The sequence below is a fragment of the Schistocerca cancellata genome, chromosome 7 (assembly GCF_023864275.1).
Source record: "Schistocerca cancellata isolate TAMUIC-IGC-003103 chromosome 7, iqSchCanc2.1, whole genome shotgun sequence".
Lineage (NCBI taxonomy): Eukaryota > Metazoa > Arthropoda > Insecta > Orthoptera > Acrididae > Schistocerca > Schistocerca cancellata.
Genome location: NC_064632.1, coordinates 259,583,569 through 259,603,487, shown reverse-complemented (window position 1 = coordinate 259,603,487; position 19,919 = coordinate 259,583,569). Strand labels below are relative to the sequence as shown.

General features: G+C 47.3%; 1 protein-coding gene across 1 annotated transcript in view; it reads right to left on the bottom strand.

Moving 5' to 3' along the window:
- LOC126092483 (vacuolar protein sorting-associated protein 28 homolog) overlaps nt 1-19,919 on the bottom strand; it is a 69,519-nt gene that overhangs the window by 34,401 nt on the left and 15,199 nt on the right. The window lies entirely within an intron of this gene.

Here is a 19,919-nt window from a genome sequence, read left to right as displayed (position 1 = left end):
GCTTATATAGAGATCGTAGGGGGCGCCACCACACGTCACGTGGCGTCAATGTGCAGCTATCTCTGGCTATCGTGATGCAACGTCGACCGCCATATCTTATCCAATTTTAATCCTTCTTCTTTACGATTAAAATTGTATTGATGTTTGTGGATTTCAATTGCCTCTCTATACATACGTGTATAATAGTGCGACGTCCTCGCTAGCACGCTTGTTTCACCAAATTTTATTTCGTGATCTCCATCCTTAAAAACATGTTCCGCTACTGCCGATTTGTCGATATGTCCCAAGCGACAGTTTCTTTTGTGCTCCGTCAGCCGTGTATTGACGCTTCTTTTTGTAGTTCCTATGTAAACCCTGCCACAACTCACAACTACACGGAATTTTATATACCCCTGGGGTGGCTAGGGGGTGACGAGCATCTTTTGTTGATCTTAGGCATTCACTAATTTTCTTAGTAGGTCTAAAAATGGTCTCTACCTGAAACTTGGCTAGTACTTTTCCAATGCGATCCGTGATATTATGGATGAACGGAAGAAATACTTTTCCAGCTGAAGGTTGTTGCTGTCTCCTATTTTTAGGCATTTTTCTATTTGGGTGAAGTGCTCGGTTAATCTCGTTTTTCGTATAACCATTTTTCGCAAAGGCCATTCGTAAATGATTTAGTTCTTCTTTCAAGTAGCCTGGTTCACAAATATTATTGGCCCTATCCACTAGTGTTTTTATGACCCCCTCTTTTGCCTAGGGTGGTGGTTTGAGTTCTTATGGAGGTAGCGATCAGTATGTGTACCTTTCCTGTAGACCTTATGGCCTAAGGTCCCATCTGCTCATTTGATAACTGATACATCCAAGAAGTTAAGTTGTCCATTCTTCTCCTTCTCCATAGTAAATTTAATCTTTGGGTTGATGCTATTTAAGTGTACCAGAAAATCATTCAAGTCTTCTTCCTCATGATTCCATATTACAAAGGTATCATCCACATACCGATACCACTTCGAGGGGCTTTTTTTGGCCGACTGCAGTGCTTGATGTTCAAAATATTCCATGAATAAATTCGCAATTGCGGGACTTACGGGGCTTCCCATGGCTACCCCATCGGTCTGTTCATAAAATTCACCATTGTACTGAAAATAGGTCGAGGATAGACAGTGTTGGAACAAGGCTACTATATCAATAGGGAACATATCGGCTATATGGGAGAGAGCTTCATCAACTGGAACCATCGTGAACAAAGACACTATATCAAAACTGACAAGTATGTCATTAGGACCGACAGTAATTTCCCTCAATTTCTCAATAAAGTGTAGAGAGTTTTTAATATGACTCTCAGTTTTGCCTATGTAAGGTTGTAACAAAGAGGCAAGGTGTCTGGCTAGTTCTTGGGTAGGAGCTCCAATTGCGCTGACTATTGGTCTCAAAGGAACATCAGGTTTATGTATCTTTGGTAATCCATATAATCTCGGAGTATAAGCCTCCGTTTTACGAAGATACTTTTTAACTTCTGTAGGAATAGAAGACTGTTTTATCAGACGATTGGTGGCATTCATCACATTCGTTGTGGGATCCTTTTTCAACTTCTTGTATGTGCTGGGTTCCAGGAGATCACTGATCTTCTTGTGATAATCCTCAGTATTCATTAAAACAGTAACATTTCCCTTGTCAGCGGCAACTATAATAACATTCTTGTCTGCATTGATCTCCCGCAATGCTTTCCTTTCCCCTTGAGACAGATTGCTGCTGGGTGGCTTAGCTTTGCGGAATATCCTGGAGGTTTCCATTCTAATTTCATCAGCAGAATATGATGGTAACTGACGAATTCCTGCCTCTATATTAGCAATAATGTCCTCCACAGGAATCTTGGATGGAGTTATTGCAAAATTCCCTCCTTTAGACAGAACAGAAAGTTCTTCCTTAGACAATTCTTTTTCCGATAAATTAATAACCGTCTGGGAATTGTTTGGAATCGGTGTTTCCTGTCGACCCTTTTGTAGACGATCAAACTTCTCCTTCTGCCCATTGGAAGACACTTCTGCACTAATCTCCATGGATCTAAATGTTAAACTGTCTACTTTGTTCCAATGACTAAAATGCATAGTATTGCTAATAAGTAAATGAAGATTTAGCAGTTGGCCATCACATACCGCCAGTCCTCGTCGTGTCTGATGTATCCGCTCACGTAGTAACGCCAGTTCCATATGAGAGTAAATATGGTTAGCTTGTGCCGAATGAAACATTCTTCTCACTTTTAATCCACAAACATCAATACAATTTTAATCGTAAAGAATAAGGATTAAAATTGGATAAGATATGGCGGTCGACGTTGCATCAATCACGTGACAATCGATTGCCTGCAATCGAGAGAACAAACGATAGCCAGAGATAGCTGCACATCGACGCCACGTGACGTGTGGTGGCGCCCCCTACGATCTCTATATAAGCGGCGGCCCCAGCTCCTAACAGCCAGTCATCGACTCACCTCGGAAGATGTTCTCCGTAGTTGAGAACGAAACGTCAGGAAGAAGAAGTTCTACAGATCGACCACGGCAACTTAGCCCGGAAGATTTTACTGACTTTTAGACAATTGCCTCATCCCTAAAACTGTGCTACCAACTGATATAAGTAGTGCTCATTCAATCGTCATACAATGCAACATTTTCATCCCTCATTCACTTCCTCTCACAATGACAGCATCAGAAGCCACATTGACCTCTAAGCTGCTCTCTTCTGAGAGAATGTCCTTAAATTAGAATCTCTCTGATTTTTTGTTATGCTGTGAATGTGATGATAAAGGTGTCACTGAATACAATTTTCCCCTCATTTCTTAAGTATATCCTGTTGCAGCTGATAGCGTAGGCACAGACCTGGGACATTCGATCAGGTATTACTTTGCAGAGTACGCCGCTGCTTCACTTTGCAATAACCACATCAAGACATCTTATGCACATAGGATATTCTGGTTCCAAAGTCACTCTTCCAGACCTCGCAGGTAGCCGTGCTAAACACCACTCAGAGATATCAGCAATGACAGAACATATTTTGGGAAATTAATATAAAATTGTAATCAATGAGATGCCTGCTGCAGCTTGGACAATTCATTTCTTGGAAAAGGAGAATTGACCAATGTCTGAAAACAGCTACAAGATGCAATAGCCACAGCCCTAGGCTGCAATAAGGTTGGGACCCATGGTGTAAACCATGACACTAGTGCAGTTGAAATCTCCTGGAAAATCAAATGTCATAGAGCATTCTCATGTGCATGATCTGACCTGTTTGTTCTCAAATGGAGGTGAGTGGCAAACAATGGTGGAAATATATATCTCTGGGAGAAAACTGAATGTGGATACTGGCCACAAAGATGTCCCCTTACACCTTTGCTATAGGAATGAGATGCTGCCTAGAGTTAATAGCATATTTGAGTCCCTAGGTCAACCCTTCAGCAGCAAACTTTAGGCGTAACGCCAATGGGCTAGGTCAAAACTCCTTGCAATGGACCCGACAGCATTCAGCATGTCAGATGGTGTCTAACACATCTGTGCATGACAATACTACAGAGACCACTAAGTGATGGCAGAATCATGAATGTTTCAAGACTTCCAACCAAAGGTGTGATCTAGTGACAACCCTTTTTCCCCCTTGTAACTTCAACACACCGTAGCACTGTCTGGCAACACTTCCAGAGATTGGTTCCTACCCTCAATTTTTTTCTCAAAATATCATGTAATACCCCTCAATGTTTAGTCGCATATTTTTTTTACCCATAGTGTATAAATGAGCAAGTGGGTAATGTTGGATGCTCAGTGAGGCTGTGTGCAAATGATACTTATGTCTCTAGGAAGGATCCACAGTCAAGAGGCTGTACTGAATTGCAGCAAGACAGGCAGAGGATCGATGATCCAAATAGGTAGTTGATCCTAAATCTCAGTAAATGTGCTGGGCATAAATAAGCTAAGAGATCCATTACTGTTCAGTTAAACTACTGGTGATAGATCACTGGAAACAATAACATCCCTAAAAAACCAGATTAACGTAGCACAGTGACGAGGTGGAATAACCATGAAAGATATTCATAGGTAAAGCAGATGGCAGGCTACAATTCATTGGAAGAATCCTAAAGAAATTTCATTCATTCATGAAGCTGCACCTTACATAATGGACTTTTAATGTATTTTTCAGTGTCACATGCGTCTGACACCATTACCACCATTAACAGAAAAAAATGAAGACAACTGACTCAATGAAGAACAGTGTGTTTGTTAATGAATTAGTTGAGTAAATGCAAGAGCATTATGGAGTTGCTGCCATTGGCAGTCACTACAAGAGAGATGTGAAAAGTGAAACTTACTGTTAAAATTCCAAGAGACTATGTTCCAAGAAGAGTTTGGCAACATATTACTTTCTCCCACACACATCTTGTCAAATTACCATGGTGGGGAAAATCTCAAAAATTAGAACTCATAAAAAAGCTAACTGATGCTCGTTCTTCTCACATATCATTCACAAATGGAACAGCGAGGAGAATAAGTCATAATGAAATCAGAAGCACGCACTGCTATAAACCGTAGAGAGGTTTGCTGAGTATACATTACATGATCAGAAGTATCTGGACACACCCATGGAATGCAGAAGTGATGACTAGATGTCACAAGGGGTGGAACTGCCATTATACTCGTAAAATTAGACGGGGAGTGATATGTTGTCGTCAGAGAAGCAATAACAACAGTGACTTCAAACATGGAATAGTCATTGGGTGTCACATGAGTAACAAATTCATCAGGTACATTTCAACTCTTCGAAAACTGTCCAGCTTAACTGATGGTGAAGCGAAAATGCAAAGAAACAACCACAGCTAAACCAAAACCAGACTGACTTCAGGTGATGATGGACTGGATTTGAACATTATCGAACCCTTGTGGGTGGTATTGGAGCACAGTCTCCGGAGCGATTTCTGCCTCCCTCGTCACTATAGGTATTAGAAGAGGGTCTGAGTGAAGATTGGCATAACATTCCACTGGAGACTATACATCCCAGTATTTGAAGACAAATTACAGCTGTATTACGAGCAAATGGGGATCCAACCCCTTATTAGTAAACCATTCCCTTAGTAGTAAACCATTCCCAAGTAAGTACAGGTGTACACATTATTTTGCCTACCCCCTGCATATGTGAGGAAATGGTTTGTGGACAATAATATAACTGAAATGGACTGGTCTGCCCAGACTTCCAAACTGAAACCAATGGAACACCTATGGGATGAATTATGTCAACTTCGCTCCAGACCCCACTGCTAAACATCACTATCTTATTTGGTTTTGCATCTTACGGGAATGTCTTTGGTATGTCCCACTACTTAGATGAAGTAGTATTGTGTGGTGCACTATTCACTTCAATTTCTTGAGTTTAAACCAGCTGCAAGCAGTCAAATTTATTCATCAAAACGTATTGGCTCTAGCAAGTTGTGACGAAGCAAGCTGGGATCTCTTTACTTCCTCTTGTTTTGCCATCTGCCTCCTCCAATTCATTTTATTTTCATTTTTGCCTAATTACCATTAACAGGCATGAGTATAATTTGCATTTCCATAAGAGATAGGTTGGCCCTCAGTGTTCAGGAATATAGCACCAGATCTAATTTTGGCTTAGTTTTGTGCATGTAATTATTTTCCTAATTTATTTTGACCATCCTAGTTAATACTTTTGTTATTGGGTGAAATCAGTAATTGTTTCATGACTTAGATTCTATTGTTGACTTATAAACAAATATAAATTCTGTACTAATTATAAACATTTGGAAGAAGAACTACTAGGATTCTTAAATTATTTATTTGGGTCTATTTGAAAAAATTTTAGCAAAGCCAGCCCTTAATTCCAAAACAATTACCAGGTTTTCTCAAAAGTATTGTTGGGGTTTATTGTGAGGATATGTAAAGGACCGATTTTTTGTCCTGAGACAGTCAGTCCACGGCTGATTTTCAGACGTGAAACACATTTGTTAGAACAACAACAATGCATCAACTTAACAGCGGAATGACTGTAACACAAACAGGTCATGTTTTAGAACAATTAGTGGCAATGTCTGTTTAATTTATTTGAAAAATAGTGTCACACGTACTGTATTATTCTGCAAGAACTGTGAACTGTGTGGTTAGATTTTTACTACTCATAGATGTTCAACAGCAAACTATTTTAGCGGTGCGCTGATGTTTGCCTGCAACCTATTAATGAGGCTTATCAACATTTACCAATAGTGAACTGGCCATATAATTGTGTAATACTGAGGGGTTGTGAATAGTGAAAGTAAAGAACTGTGAAATGCAAATGTGCAACGGTCGGCTACATCATTTACAGTGGTCAGTGATGAACTTTCACCCCCCCTTTTTCAGCCAGTATAACAATGCAGTACATCGACACCAAGACCTATCAACGAAGAAATAAGGCAGGTGAACGTCACAAAGTGCTTGGATAACAAAAACCTCTGATAACTGGAGACTTTTATTCTGAATTTTCCTAGACATCATAATTGCTGAGGGGTTAAATATACATCTAAATGAAATAGGCCCATCCACAATTCATGCAGTGAATCATAAAGCATCTTATTATTGAGCCTGGTGGTCTAGCAGTAAAGTGGGTGCTTGGAGACTGCGAGGCCATTGGATTGAATCCCAATCAGATAATGGATTTTTCAGTCTGCATTTTAACATTGCCTACACCTCTCTATGAGGCCAGGAGTTACCGGAGATTCCACATTAAGCCGTAGGTCCCCTTTCCTCAGTCGGATAACTGGGGTAGGTTAAGGACATTAAAGTCATTTAACTGGCATCCAATTGAAACATGTGCACCAGGACAATGACACACAGGAAATTATTACTACTGTAAGAATATTAATTACATCATCATCATCATCATCTAAAACATTTACGAAAATATGTATATAAAAGGACAGTTTAGCAGTTACCAGTGTCTAGTATAACCTCTCCTTATAGTGAGAGGTTACAGTGGCATATTTCTGTGTAGCATACTTCTCACTACGAAATCGGCAAGAGATTAAATATAACAAAATTTGGCATAAAACGAGCATTTGGAGAGCGGTCATCATGTACATAATTTTTATTTAATCATCTTGATAACACAGCTTTCTGAATAGAATTACCAGTTTCGGCTATACAATAACTGTCTTCAGATTCTCTCATTCTGCTACACGGCAACAAGTCTTAACATGTAGAAGTAACAAGGCTTTTTATGATCAGAATCTTATTTTAATAACAGCTGATATGAATAGTTTGTTAGTTGAATTGGAGAAGGGACCAAACTATTTGAACATCAGTCCCTCCGGCCTTGGAATAACTAAAACCGATAAAACCTCACACTGTAAGAGGGAACTACAATGGCCATAAAATTACAAATTATTGACAGAGAAGGAAGGAAGAAGGTGGAAGAAGAGAGGAGGGAAAGAAAGTGACTAATTTTTTTTCTTTTCTTTTGTGGTTTTAGGGCGCACAACTTCAATGGTCATTAGCGCCCTGACTACTCTAAGAATGCACCGTGAGGCACAAGTTGACAACAACAACTAAAAGGGAAAACACGATAAAAGACAGACTGACAGGCATAGGATTAAAAAACAGCATCATCAAATGTCCTTAGCGAGGTTTGTCAAATTGATAAAACGAAGAACACGAGCAGCTGCTCGTGGGTCATCCGCTAAAATGGCATCGAAAGTATTTGGCAGGTTAAGATCGAGGCGCAGTGTGTTAAGATCTGGACAGGACATTAAAATGTGTCTAACCGTCAGCAAGTGCCCACATGGGCAGAACGGCGCCGGCGCAGCCGTCAGCAGATGGCGATGGCTGAACCGGCAGTGTCCAATTCTTAACCGGGCTAAAACGACCTCCTCCCACCGAGAAGGGCGTGAGGAGGACGTCCAAGCCAAGGGGACAGGTTTTAAGGCCCGAAGCTTGTTGTCGGTAAGTGCAGCCCAATCGGCATGCCACAGCGATAAAATGCGCCGACAAATGACCCTGCTAAAATCGGACAAAGGGACACAACAAGAAGCTGTCCGAGGCTGGAGGACCGCAGCCTTGGCCGCGGCATCTGCAGCTTCGTTCCCAGGAATACCGACATGGCCAGGAACCCACATAAAGCTAACCGGAGAACCGACGTCCACCAGCTGCTGAAGAGAGCGTTGGATCCGGTGTACGAAAGGGTGAACCGGGTACGGATCACTGAGGCTCTGGATGGCGCTCAGGGAATCTGAGCAGATGACATAAGCAGAATGTCAGTGGCGGCAGATGTAAAGAACAGCCTGGTAGAGGGCAAAGAGCTCAGCTGTGAAGACCGAACAATGGCCATGGAGCCGGTATTTGAAACTGTGTGCCCCGACAATAAAGGAACACCCGACCCCGTCATTGGTCTTAGAGCCATCTGTATAAATGAAAGTCATGTTGATGAACTTCGAACGAAGTTCCAAAAAACGGGAGTGGTAGACCGAACCGGGGGTGACCTCTTTTGGGAGCGAGCTGAGGTCAAGGTGAACGCGGACCTGAGCCTGGAGCCAAGGTGGCGTGCGGCTCTCGCCCACTCGAAAGGTTGCAGGGAGTGAAAAATTAAGGTGTTGAAGGAGGCGACGAAAGCGAACTCCAGGGGGTAGCAGGGCAGAGACATACAACCCGTATTGACGGTCAAGAGAGTCGTCAAAAAAGGAACGATAAGACGGATGGTCGGGCATTGACAGTAGCCGACAGGCATACCGACAAAGCAGTATATCGCGCCGGTAGGTGAGTGGCAATTCGCCAGCGTCAGCATGAAGACTCTCTACGGGACTGGTATAAAATGCTCCGATCGCAAGTCGTAAACCCCGATGTTGTATGGAGTTGAGGCGGCGTAAGATGGATGGCCGTGCAGAGGAGTATACGAAGCTCCCATAATCCAGCTTGGAGCGGACGATCGACCGATATAGACGAAGTAGGACGGTTCGATCCGCTCCCCACGACATACCACTGAGAACACGGAGGACATTTAAAGAACGGGTACAACGGGCGGCCAAATATGACACATGTGGAGACCAGCTAAGTTTCCTGTCAAAGGTAAGGCCTAAAAATTTGGTTGTCTCCACGATTGGGAGAGCAACGGGACCAAGTCGTAAGGACGGTGGGAGAAACTCTTTGTAGCGCCAGAAGTTAATACAGGCCGTCTTCTCGGCAGAAAAACGGAAGCCATTGCGACACTCCAGGAGTAAAGACGGTCAAAAGAACGCTGAAGACAGCGCTCCAGGACACGTGTACACTGCGCGCTGCAATAGATGGTAAAATCGTCCACGAAAAGGGAGCCTGATACATCAGCTGGGAGGCAATCCATTATTGGATTGATCGCGATGGCGAAGAGAGCGACGCTCAAAACTGAGCCCTGTGGCACCCCATTCTCCTGGCGAAAGGTGTCGGACAGGACAGAACCCACACGTACCCTGAACTGTCGATCCATTAAAAAGGAACGAATAAAAAGAGGGAGGCGACCGCGAAGGCCCCATGTATGCATGGTGCGGAGAATGCCCGCCCTCCAACAGGTGTCGTAAGCCTTCTCCAAATCAAAGAACACAGCCGCGGTCGGGCGCTTGCGCAAGAAGTTATTCATAATGAAGGTCGACAAGGTAACCAGATGGTCAACAGCAGAGCGGCGCCTACGAAATCCACATTGTACATTGGTAAGTAGGCGTCGAGACTCGAGCAGCCAAACCAATCGAGAGTTAACCATTCACTCCATCACTTTACAGACACAGCTGGTAAGCGAGATAGGTCGATAACTGGAAGGCAAGTGCTTGTCCTTCCCCGGCTTAGGAATCGGGACAACAATAGACTCGCGCCAGCATGCGGGAACATGTCCCTCAATCCAGATGCGATTGTATGTACGAAGAAGAAAACCTTTACCCGCAGGAGAAAGGTTCTTCAGCATCTGAATATGAATAGAATCGGGCCCTGGAGCGGAGGACCGTGATCGGCCAAGTGCGTTTTCCAGTTCCCGCATGGTGAATGGGGCATTATAACTTTCACAATTCGAGGAGCGGAAGTTAGGTGGCCGAGCCTCCTCTGCCTGTTTGCAGGGGAGGAAGGCAGGGTGGTAATGAGCGGAGCTCGAAACCTCTGCGAAAAAGCGGCCGAAGGCATTGGAGACAGCCTCAGGGGCCACAAGGACGTCATTCGCGACCTTCAAGCCAGAAACTGGTGAGTGGACCTTAGTGCCAGATAGCCGGCGCAAGCTACCCCAGACAACAGAAGAAGGAGTAAAACTGTTGAACGTGCTTGTGAAAGCAGCCCAGCTGGCTTTCTTGCTTTCTTTAATAATACGACGACACTGAGCACGTAATCGTTTATAATTAATACAATTCGCCACTGCAGGGTGGCGTTTAAAGGTGCGTAAAGCACGTCGATGAGCACGTAAAGCGTCTCTACATGCTGCGGTCCACCAGGGGACCGGTACGCGACGTGGAGAAGAAGGAGCGTGAGGGATGGAATATTCAGCAGCAGCGAGAATGACTTCCGTGAGGTGTGCGACCTGACGATCGAAGCTTGTGAAGGTTTGATCCTGAAAGGTCGCCCTGGAAGAGAAGAGCCCCCAGTCTGCCTTGGAGATGGTCCAATTAGAGAAGCACGGAGAGGGGGTATGCTGCAGGAGATGGATAACACACGGGAAGTGGTCGCTCGAATATGTATCAGAAAGTGCATACCACTCAAACCGGCGTGCAAGTTGGGGAGTACATATAGAGAGGTCTAAATGGAAATAGGTGTGAGATGTGTCCGAAAGAAAAGTAGGGGCGCCAGTATTGAGGCAGACAAGATTGAGCTGGTTGAAAAGGTCTGCTAACAAGGAGCCCCTCGGGCAGGATGCTGGAGAGCCCCAAAGGGGATGGTGGGCACTGAAGTCTCCAGTTAACAAAAATGGTGCAGGTAGCTGAGCAATAAGTTGCATCATGTCTGCCCTGGTAACGGCAGATGACGATGGAGTGTAAACGGTACAAAAGGAAAATGTAAAAGTGGGGAGAGTAATGCGGATGGCAACTGCCTGCAGGCCGGTGTGCAACGTGATGGGATCGTAGTAAATATCATCCCGGACCAGCAACATAACCCCTCCATGAGCTGGGATACCTACCACAGGGGGTAGGTCAAAACGCACATAGGTGTAGTGTGCCAAGGCAATTTGATCGCATGGGCGTAGCTTCGTTTCCTGGAGGGCTACGACGAGCGGACGGTGCAAGCGGAGCAGCAACTTCAAGTCCTCTCGGTTGGAGCGAATGCTGCGAATATTCCAGTGAATAAGTGCCATCGTAAGAAAAGGAAGATGATAGAAGGGGTCACCTCGAAGGCCGCTTAGGGCCTGGCTTTGAGCGAGCACTGCCGCCGCTATCAGTAGGCGGACAGTCATTGTCCATTGGGTCGATAGGGTCATCGGCCATCTCGGGAGGATGGCCGGGAGGGGGAGCTTCCTCCGCCGGTGAACGGCCAGATGTACGGCTACCAGCGGTGCGGCCAGGCGAAACGGATGACAGCCTGGGGCGGCAACCGCTGGGTGGCGCAGGAGAAGAAATGCGCCGTGGCAGAGAAGGAGAACTGTGCTTCCTATGCGCCTTTTTGGAAGGACGTTTGGTGGAAGTACCGGTCGAAGGCTGGGAGGTCGAGGTACGGAGGAAGTCCGCACGGGATGGTTCCTTCTTGAAGGCCCGTGCATCTGACTTCGGGGTCTTCGTCTTAGCAGAAGCTGAGGAAGGGGCTGGTGTCTGTGGGGTGATGGGAGGAAGAGGAGACGTCGACCGCGCGATCTTAGCACTGGCCGAACGGACGACTGTGGTGCTGAAGGTCAGATCGCATGTCTGGGTTGCTACCTCCCGGGTAGTCCGAGGAGAGGCGAGGACAGTACTGTATTTCCCCGCTGGGAGCAGCGTGGGCTTCCTACTAGCCAATAGCTTGCGAGCAGCCGAGGTGGACACTTTCTCTTTGACCCGAATTTCTTGGATACAGCGTTCTTCCTTATAGACAGGACAGTCGGGGGAGGATGCGGCATGGTCACCCTGACAGTTCACACAACGAGGAGACGGAGGTGGACAGTCACCCTCATGGGCATCCCTGCCACAAGTGACACATTTAGCCGCATTGGAACAAGACTGTCGAGTGTGATTGAAACGCTGACACTGGTAGCAGCGCGTAGGTGTCGGGACATAGGGGCGAACAGAAATAACCTCGTAGCCCGCCTTGATGCGTGATGGCAGCTTAACACTATCGAAGGTCAAGAAAAGTGTCCGGGTCGGTACAAGGTCATTGTTGACCTTTTTCATGACCCTATGGACAGCCGTCATGCCCTGCTCAGCGAGGAAAGATTGAAGCTCCTCGTCAGTCAATCCGTCGAGGGAGCTAGTATAGACTACACCACGAGATGAATTCAAAGTTCAGTGGGCCTCCACCCGGACAGGGAACGTGTACAGGAGTGTGGTCCGAAGCAGTTTTTGTGCCTGAAAGGCACTCTCAGTTTCTAGTAATAAGGTACCGTTACGCAACCTGGTACAAGATTTGACAGATCCGGCTATGGCATCTACGCCCTTCTGAATAACGAAAGGGTTGACAGAGGAAAAATCCTTTCAGTCCTCAGATCGAGAAACTACGAGGAACTGTGGGGCAGGCGGTAGTACTTTTGTCACTGTTGGCTGGTCACGTTTCCGTTTGTGGGTCAAAGTCGAGAGAGATGGAGTAGAATCCATTGCGGAGGAATCCCCCATGATTGCCAGCGTCTCTGATGGTGCGCTCCTTCCTTGTGGGGACCCTCTCAGAGGGCACTCCCGCCTTAGGTGAATGTTTACACCTCAGGTCACACCTCCCGAGAAACAGACGGAGGGACCAATCGGCATGGTCAGAAGGTATCAGCTCAGGCAATCACCCCTCCCCGGGCCTGGCCTTTACCAGGGGGTACGCACGTGCCTTACATGTCTACCCAGGGCGGGGACTTACGCGTTACCCCGTCACCGGCTACGCGTGCGAACGCGTGGGTCGGCCTTCAGGCACGCACAGGGAGGAAGGAAGAAGAGGAAAAAGAAGAGAGAGGGAGAAAGAGGACAGACTGTCTCAAACGCCGAGGCGGAGACCAGAGAAGGCAAGGAGAAGAAGGCAATGAGAAGGCAAGGAGAAGAAGGCAATGAGAAGGCAAGGAGAAGAAGGCAATGAGAAGGCAAGGAGAAGAAGGCAATGAGAAGGCAAGGAGAAGTAAAGGGAAAGAGTAAGGAAGACAGTGAGGTGGAGAAGAGCAAAGAAAGGAACCAACAAAAGGAAGGGAGAAACCAGAAGTGAAAAACCAAAAAGACCACAATAATAGGTCGAGGAACCGTCCGTCTCCGGACGCAGGCGCGAACTACCCCTGTGAGGGGGATGGACTCCTTTTAGTCGCCTCTTACGACAGGCAGGAATACCTCGGGCCTATTCTTATCCCCGGACCCGCAGGGGGGAGAAAGTGACTAATGACTGGGGCATGAAGGAAGAAGCACGAGTAGACTAGATAGACACTCAAGATAAAACAGACCCCATAAAGAAAGGAGTGGGAAGACAGAGGACGGGGGTGAACCACATAGCCCAGTCGAAGCCAGTCCAATCAGGGCGAAGGGGGGGAAGCAAGACGGCCTGCCATCCCCTCCACCCACCAATAAGGTTGAAGGTCCCACCCTTACAGAAAGCAATAAAAACCTCCATCACGAAGAAATCATAAAACTAGATCAGCTGCTGAGGCATTGTCAGCTAACGCCAGGGGTAGCGAGTCAGGAAAGCTGAAAGTCCATCGCAGGGCAGCTAAGTCGGGACAGTCCAGTAAGAGGTGAACCACAGTCAACATTGATCCACAACAACAGGGAGGAGGGTCCTCACGATGGACAAGATAACTGTGAGTCAGCCAAGTATGGCCGATGCGGAGCTGGCAAACAACAGAGGCTTTATGAGAGGCCCATAAGGAGGACCACCACATAATTGTGGAATCCTTTATCACCCTGAGCTTGTTTGGCGAAGAAAGAGTGTGCCATTCTGCATTCCAAAGTCCCAAAACCTAACAAGGTAATGCCGGGCGAAGGTCTATTTCCGGAATGCCAATAACAAGAGATGATAGCCAATTTAGCCAGTCGATCAGTAAGTTCATTGCCAGGGATCCCAACATGGCCTGAGGTCCAAATGAAAACCACTGAGGTCTATTTCCGGAATGCCAATAACAAGAGATGATAGCCAATTTAGCCAGTCGATCAGTAAGTTCATTGCCAGGGATCCCAACACGGCCTGAGGTCCAAATGAAAACCACTGAGCATCCACATTGATCAAGGAGAGAAAGGGAGTCCTGGATAGCTATGACCAACAGGTGGCAAGGGAAGCACTGGCCAATAGCTTGCAAACTGCTCAAGGAGTCACTACAGTCCTGGGCAGAAGCAGACATTGTCCAGTGTGCGCAAGACGGCTACCAATTTTGCACTAAAAACACTACAGTGGCAAGGAACAAAGTTCCGTGTGTCCCACATAGATGTAAGCACAACCAGTGTGACTAGCAACCATGGAGACATCAGTATAAATCACTTCTGAACCCTGGAATGAACTGAGGAGACAGTAGAATTGGTGTTGAAGGGCCTCCAGAGGGACAGAATCCTTTGAATTGATGGAGAGATCACGACAGAGCTGTGGCCAAGAGACTCACCACGGAGGGGTATGTGCGTGAGCAGAAAAAAGAGGCGGTAAAGGAAAGTGCTGGAGCTCAGAAAAGAGCGACTGAATGAGGGCAACCATGGTAAGCCCACATCGTGGCCACCGCCGCGGGAGGTTGATCTCTGTATCTGGATAAAGGAGACCACAATTAGGGTGCTTTGGGGTGCAGCGAAGTGCAGAGTGCATAAGATATCAGCTGTTGTTGGCACAGAACTCACAGCGGTGGAATCCCTGTCTCTGCGAGAAGGCTAATCACGAGGCTAGTCCCGAAGGCACCAGTCACACGTTGTATCCCACAATGGTGGATGGAGTCTAGCATCTGCAATGTCGAAGGTGATGCAGAACCATAGACAGGACTGCCGTAGTCTAAACGAGACTGGACCAGTGCTTTTTACAATCGCAGGAGAATAGAGCGGTCTGAACCCCAGGAGATATTGCACAGGCATCTAAGAACATTCAGTTGTAACCAGCATGTCCTCTTCAGCTGGCGAAGATGAGGGAGCCATGTCAACTGGGCATCAAAGACCAGGCCCAAGAAGCGATGGGTGTCCACCTCGAGGGATTGGCCATCGAGGAACAGGTCCGGATGGGGATGGACTGTACGGCAACAGCAGAAATGCACGAGACACGACTTGGCCACCGAAAACTGAAAGCCATGGGAGACAGTCCAAAAGATTGTGCTGGGTAGATTGCCCCTGTAGATGCCATTCTGCAGCGCCCATGACGGAGGAAGCGATGCAGAAACAAAAATCATCAGCATACAAAGAGGGGGACACTGTCGGCCCAGCAGCCGCCACCAGTCCATTAATGGCGACGAGAAAGAGAGGGACACTGAGCATGGAACCCTGTGGAACCCCATTTTCTTGCCCATGGGAAGTACTATGGGAGGAGCCGACTTGGACCCGGAAAGAACAACAAGAAAGAAAGTTACGGATAAAAACAGGCAGAGCGCCACGAAGGCCCCATTCGTGAAGGGCGGCGAGGGTGTGGTAGCGCCAGGTGGTGTCGTAGGCTTTATGCAGGTCAAAGGAGACTGCAATGAGGTGTTGCCGATGGGCAAAAGCCAACTGGATAGCAGACGCCAGGTGGACCAAGTTATCCACCGTAGGGCGGCCACAGCGAAAACCACCTTGAGTCGATGACAAAAGATCACGTGATTCAAGGATCAAAACAGCTGCCTACTCACCAGGCATTCAAGGAGCTTGCAGAGGGTGTTGGTAAGGCTGACTGGATGGTAGCTATCCAACTGAAGAGGTGGCTTCCCAGGCTTCAACACTGGAACAACAATGCTTCCCTGCCACTGGGTAGGAAATACCCCTCACTCCACAGACGGTTGAAAAGTGTCAGTATACTACGGTGGCCAGCCACCGATAAGTGATGGAGCATTTGGTTATGTATCCAATCTGGTCCAGGAACTGTGTCGGGACAAAGAGCGAGGCCGCTGGCGAATTACCACTCGCTAAATGGGGTATTATTAGGCTCCAAGCAGTGAGAAACGAGAGACAAAGGCAGTCATTCCGAGCACTCTTTCAGGAGAACAACATGGGCAGATACTCAGTCGATGCAGAGGCTTGAACCAAGTGTTGAGCAAAATGCTCTGTGACAAAGAAATTCCTGCAATGCTGGTGGGAGAATGATTGCCAAAAATTAATCTTTGTTTCGCCCAGACTTGTGAAGAGTGGGTGTGCAGTCCTATGGCAGCCACAAATCTTTCCCAGCAAATCTGTTTCTGAAATCTGATTAGGTAATGGGCCCGGGTGCAGAATCATTTAAAGACTAGAAAGAGAGCAGTAGAAGGGTGCTGTTTGAAGTGTTGAAGAGTACGGCGGCGGTCTTTTATGGCTGCAGCAATTTCCGGAATCCACCAAGGGACCATCATCCGACAGGGGGAACCCGAGGAAGAAGGGATGGCTGAAACAGTTGTGGAAAGAATGGCGGCAGTCAAAGTCTGTGTAGACTCATCAATACTACTGTATGGTAGTACTGGAGTACTGGGGGGATGGTAGCAGAGGAGAAGGCACCCCAATCAGCTTTACAGAAGGCCAACCTGGGAGGGTGACGGAGCGATATATACTGAAGGAAGGTCAAAACAATTGGGTAATAATCGCTGTCACATAAAGTCACTGTGGACACCCCATGAATGGAGGGAAGAAGGCCGGGATTGCAGATGGAGAGGTCAATGGCAGAGAAAGTGCCGTGTGCCATACTAAAGTGTGTGGGAGCACCAGTGTTTAGGAGACAGAGGTCAAGTCCTGCCAGAACAGCTTCAACAGTCCTGCCCAGGGCAGTAGTCATGTGACTACCCCAACGAGAGTTGTGGGCATTAAAGTCCCCTAGAAGCAGGAAGGGAGAAGGGAGTTGTTGAAGGGTGGTTAGGGCAAGGGATGTGGGCGGCCTGTCAGGTGGGAGGTAGAGATAACAGATTGTGATTGGAGTGGCCAGGTGGACCCTGACAGCAACTGCTTCCAGAGCGGTATGGAGGGGAAAGCATTTACTAATAATGTCCTTGTGGACGAAGGTGCAAACACCACAAGAAGCCCGCAAGTGGCCAATTCGGTTTCGACAGAAAGCGTGGAACCCACAAAGGGTGGGTGACTAAGAATTGACTAAATAGGTCTCCTGGAGAGCAATGCAAGCAGCAGAGTAGGAGGAAGAAAGGGGCTGCAACTCTAGGAGGTGACTCAAATAGCCATTACAATTCCACTGGAGGATTCTCAAGCTGGAGTCCAAATGGGAAACGAACGGACTGGAGCCAGTCACACCGCCGAGTCGCCATCTGTCACTGATAAGGATCGGGTAATGTCCATATAGGTGGGGTCAGACTGTTGGTTCATTGACTGGAGGAGGGGAAGGCGGCACCTCAGGGGGTACCGGAGGGACCTTGCCCTTGTTCTTGTGTTTCTGCCTCTTCTCTTGTGAAGGAAGAGAAGGGCAGACTGCAGTGAGGGCGGGCAAGGAATTACACCTGGTAACCTTGGCGCCCAGTGGCCGCGGATCACGCAGCCGGAGCTCCAGTACCTGCGGCTGCCGAAGAAGGGGAGTGCTTCTCCGGCGGGGGAGGGAGAGCAGCACACAAACGGATGGAGCCGATCATACTTTTGACAAGCCTCGCTGTAGGTAAGTCGATCTAAGGTCTTGTACTCTTGAATCCATCATTCTCTCACATACACCAGGCATGCTGGCAAGCGTGGAGGACACTGTCCATTACAATTTACACACATTGGCGGTGGAGCACAGGCACTCGCCTCATGGAGGGGGTGCCCACAGTCACCACAGAGGGGACCATTGGTGCAGCAGGAAGGCATGTGTCCAAACCGTAAGCATTTAAAGCACCTCATCAGGGGTGGAATGTGAGGTTTTACATCACACCAATACAACATCACCTTTACTTTCTCTGGGAGGGTATCCCCCTCGAAGGCCAGGATAAATGCACCTGTATCGGTGCGATTGTTTTTAGAGCCTTGCTGTACACAGCAGATCAATCTGACTCCTCGCCGCTCGAGGTCTGCTTGGAGCTCCTCGTCAGTTTGGAGAAGAAGATCCCGGCGGAAAATGATGCTCTGTACTGAGTTCAAAGATTGGTGGGGTGCGACGGAGACTAGGATGTCACCCAGATGGTCACGAGCATGCAGGGCTTCAGATGGGCAGCACTTTACTCATGGATTCCACTTCGCCATACTTATCTTCAATCATTTCCATGAAAAACAAAGGCTTGGTCGTGGCAAAACTTTCACCATCTGTCCTGGTACAAACCAGGTACCGAGGGAAAGGTTTCAACCCAAGCCAACAAGCTTGACCCTCTTCCCAGGGGGTGGCCAGGGAGGGAAAGGCCGAAGGATCAGAAGGAGTCTCATGTCTTCTATCACTCTTAGAGACGGCCACAAAATGTACAGGGTGTTGAAACTTTCGTCGCTTCATGTGCAATGCGTCCGCCCTAGTTCCATCTACTCCGACCAGGGGCTCGCCCCGTGGTCGCCACCCAGCCACAGCAAGAGGCATCTGGCACGGCAGTCATTGCTGGGAGTTCTGATGCCCCAAAGTGATGAGCATCGACTCCTTGGCATACACGAGGCATCAACAGCTCAGGTACTAGCAGTGTGATCCCTGTGTTGTCAAGGGGCTCAGACATGTGGGTACTTAACTGCCCCACTACATGGACTGGCTACTGTTCTGGTGACCTAGCAGGAAGGGGGCCAGGGTGCAAGGGGAAAAGGGAGGGGAAGGGGAAGGGGAGAGGAGCCTGCACAATGGAAACTAGGTTGGGAGTTCATCCCCAAATGGCTTACACTGAACGGAAAACATTGTAAATGGAAGTCAAATTCCAAGGGGACCAAAAACGCCAAAAAGGAGAGGGGGAAACAGCAAACTAAACAATAGCATATACCAAAACAAAGCTGGGAGGATAGCCAGGTTGATTAAAAAAGTCCACCAAGAGGGAAAGGAGGGGGCAGGGAGAAAGGAGCAAGGACAGGGAAGGAGAGGAACAGGGACGGTAATGCAGTCTGCAAAAAGGAAGGAGACTGCAATAGCTTGGGGCCCCATGCGCGCCACGCATGTACCCACAAATGGGACTGTGGACCCCCTGGGGGGATACGAATAGTAACTACCCTCCAAAACTTGTGTTATTTTTACGTGTTTTTACTTGTTGCAGTACAGCAGAATGAGAGAATCTGAAGATAGCTATTGCATAGCTAAAACTGGCAATTCTATTCAGAATTCATCTTTTCAAAAAGCTGTGTGATCAACACAAATAAATAAAAATTAAAGATGACCTACAAATTACACACTATCAAAATATGCCTAGGAGCAGTGGGAGGCAGCTGTGGCCAATTCTGTAACTGAGAAGTCAGTGAGGCTGCTATACTCAGTACCACCAGGAGGTGTCTTTTCTAATGAGAAAACTGCAGCAGTACCCATTAAGCCTCATGAAAACAATTAAGAGGTCTTTTGAAGGAGAGGTAGCATCTTGTTTTAATAAACGTTCATATGAATAGTAACGAGGGTGGTGTGCTGACGCTGTTCCCCACCAACACTGCTGTAACATCCCTGAGTCAGAGGCTGAAGCATTGGGTGGTCAGCACTGTGCAGTCTTCTCATTCTACTTACATGGCAAACTACTTTAATGGAAAGAAGTTCATCAGACATGGACAGAAGATGCGAAATTTCTCTCAATGATATTACCACTTTCAGGATGAACTGATAACAATACATTATTAACGGCATATC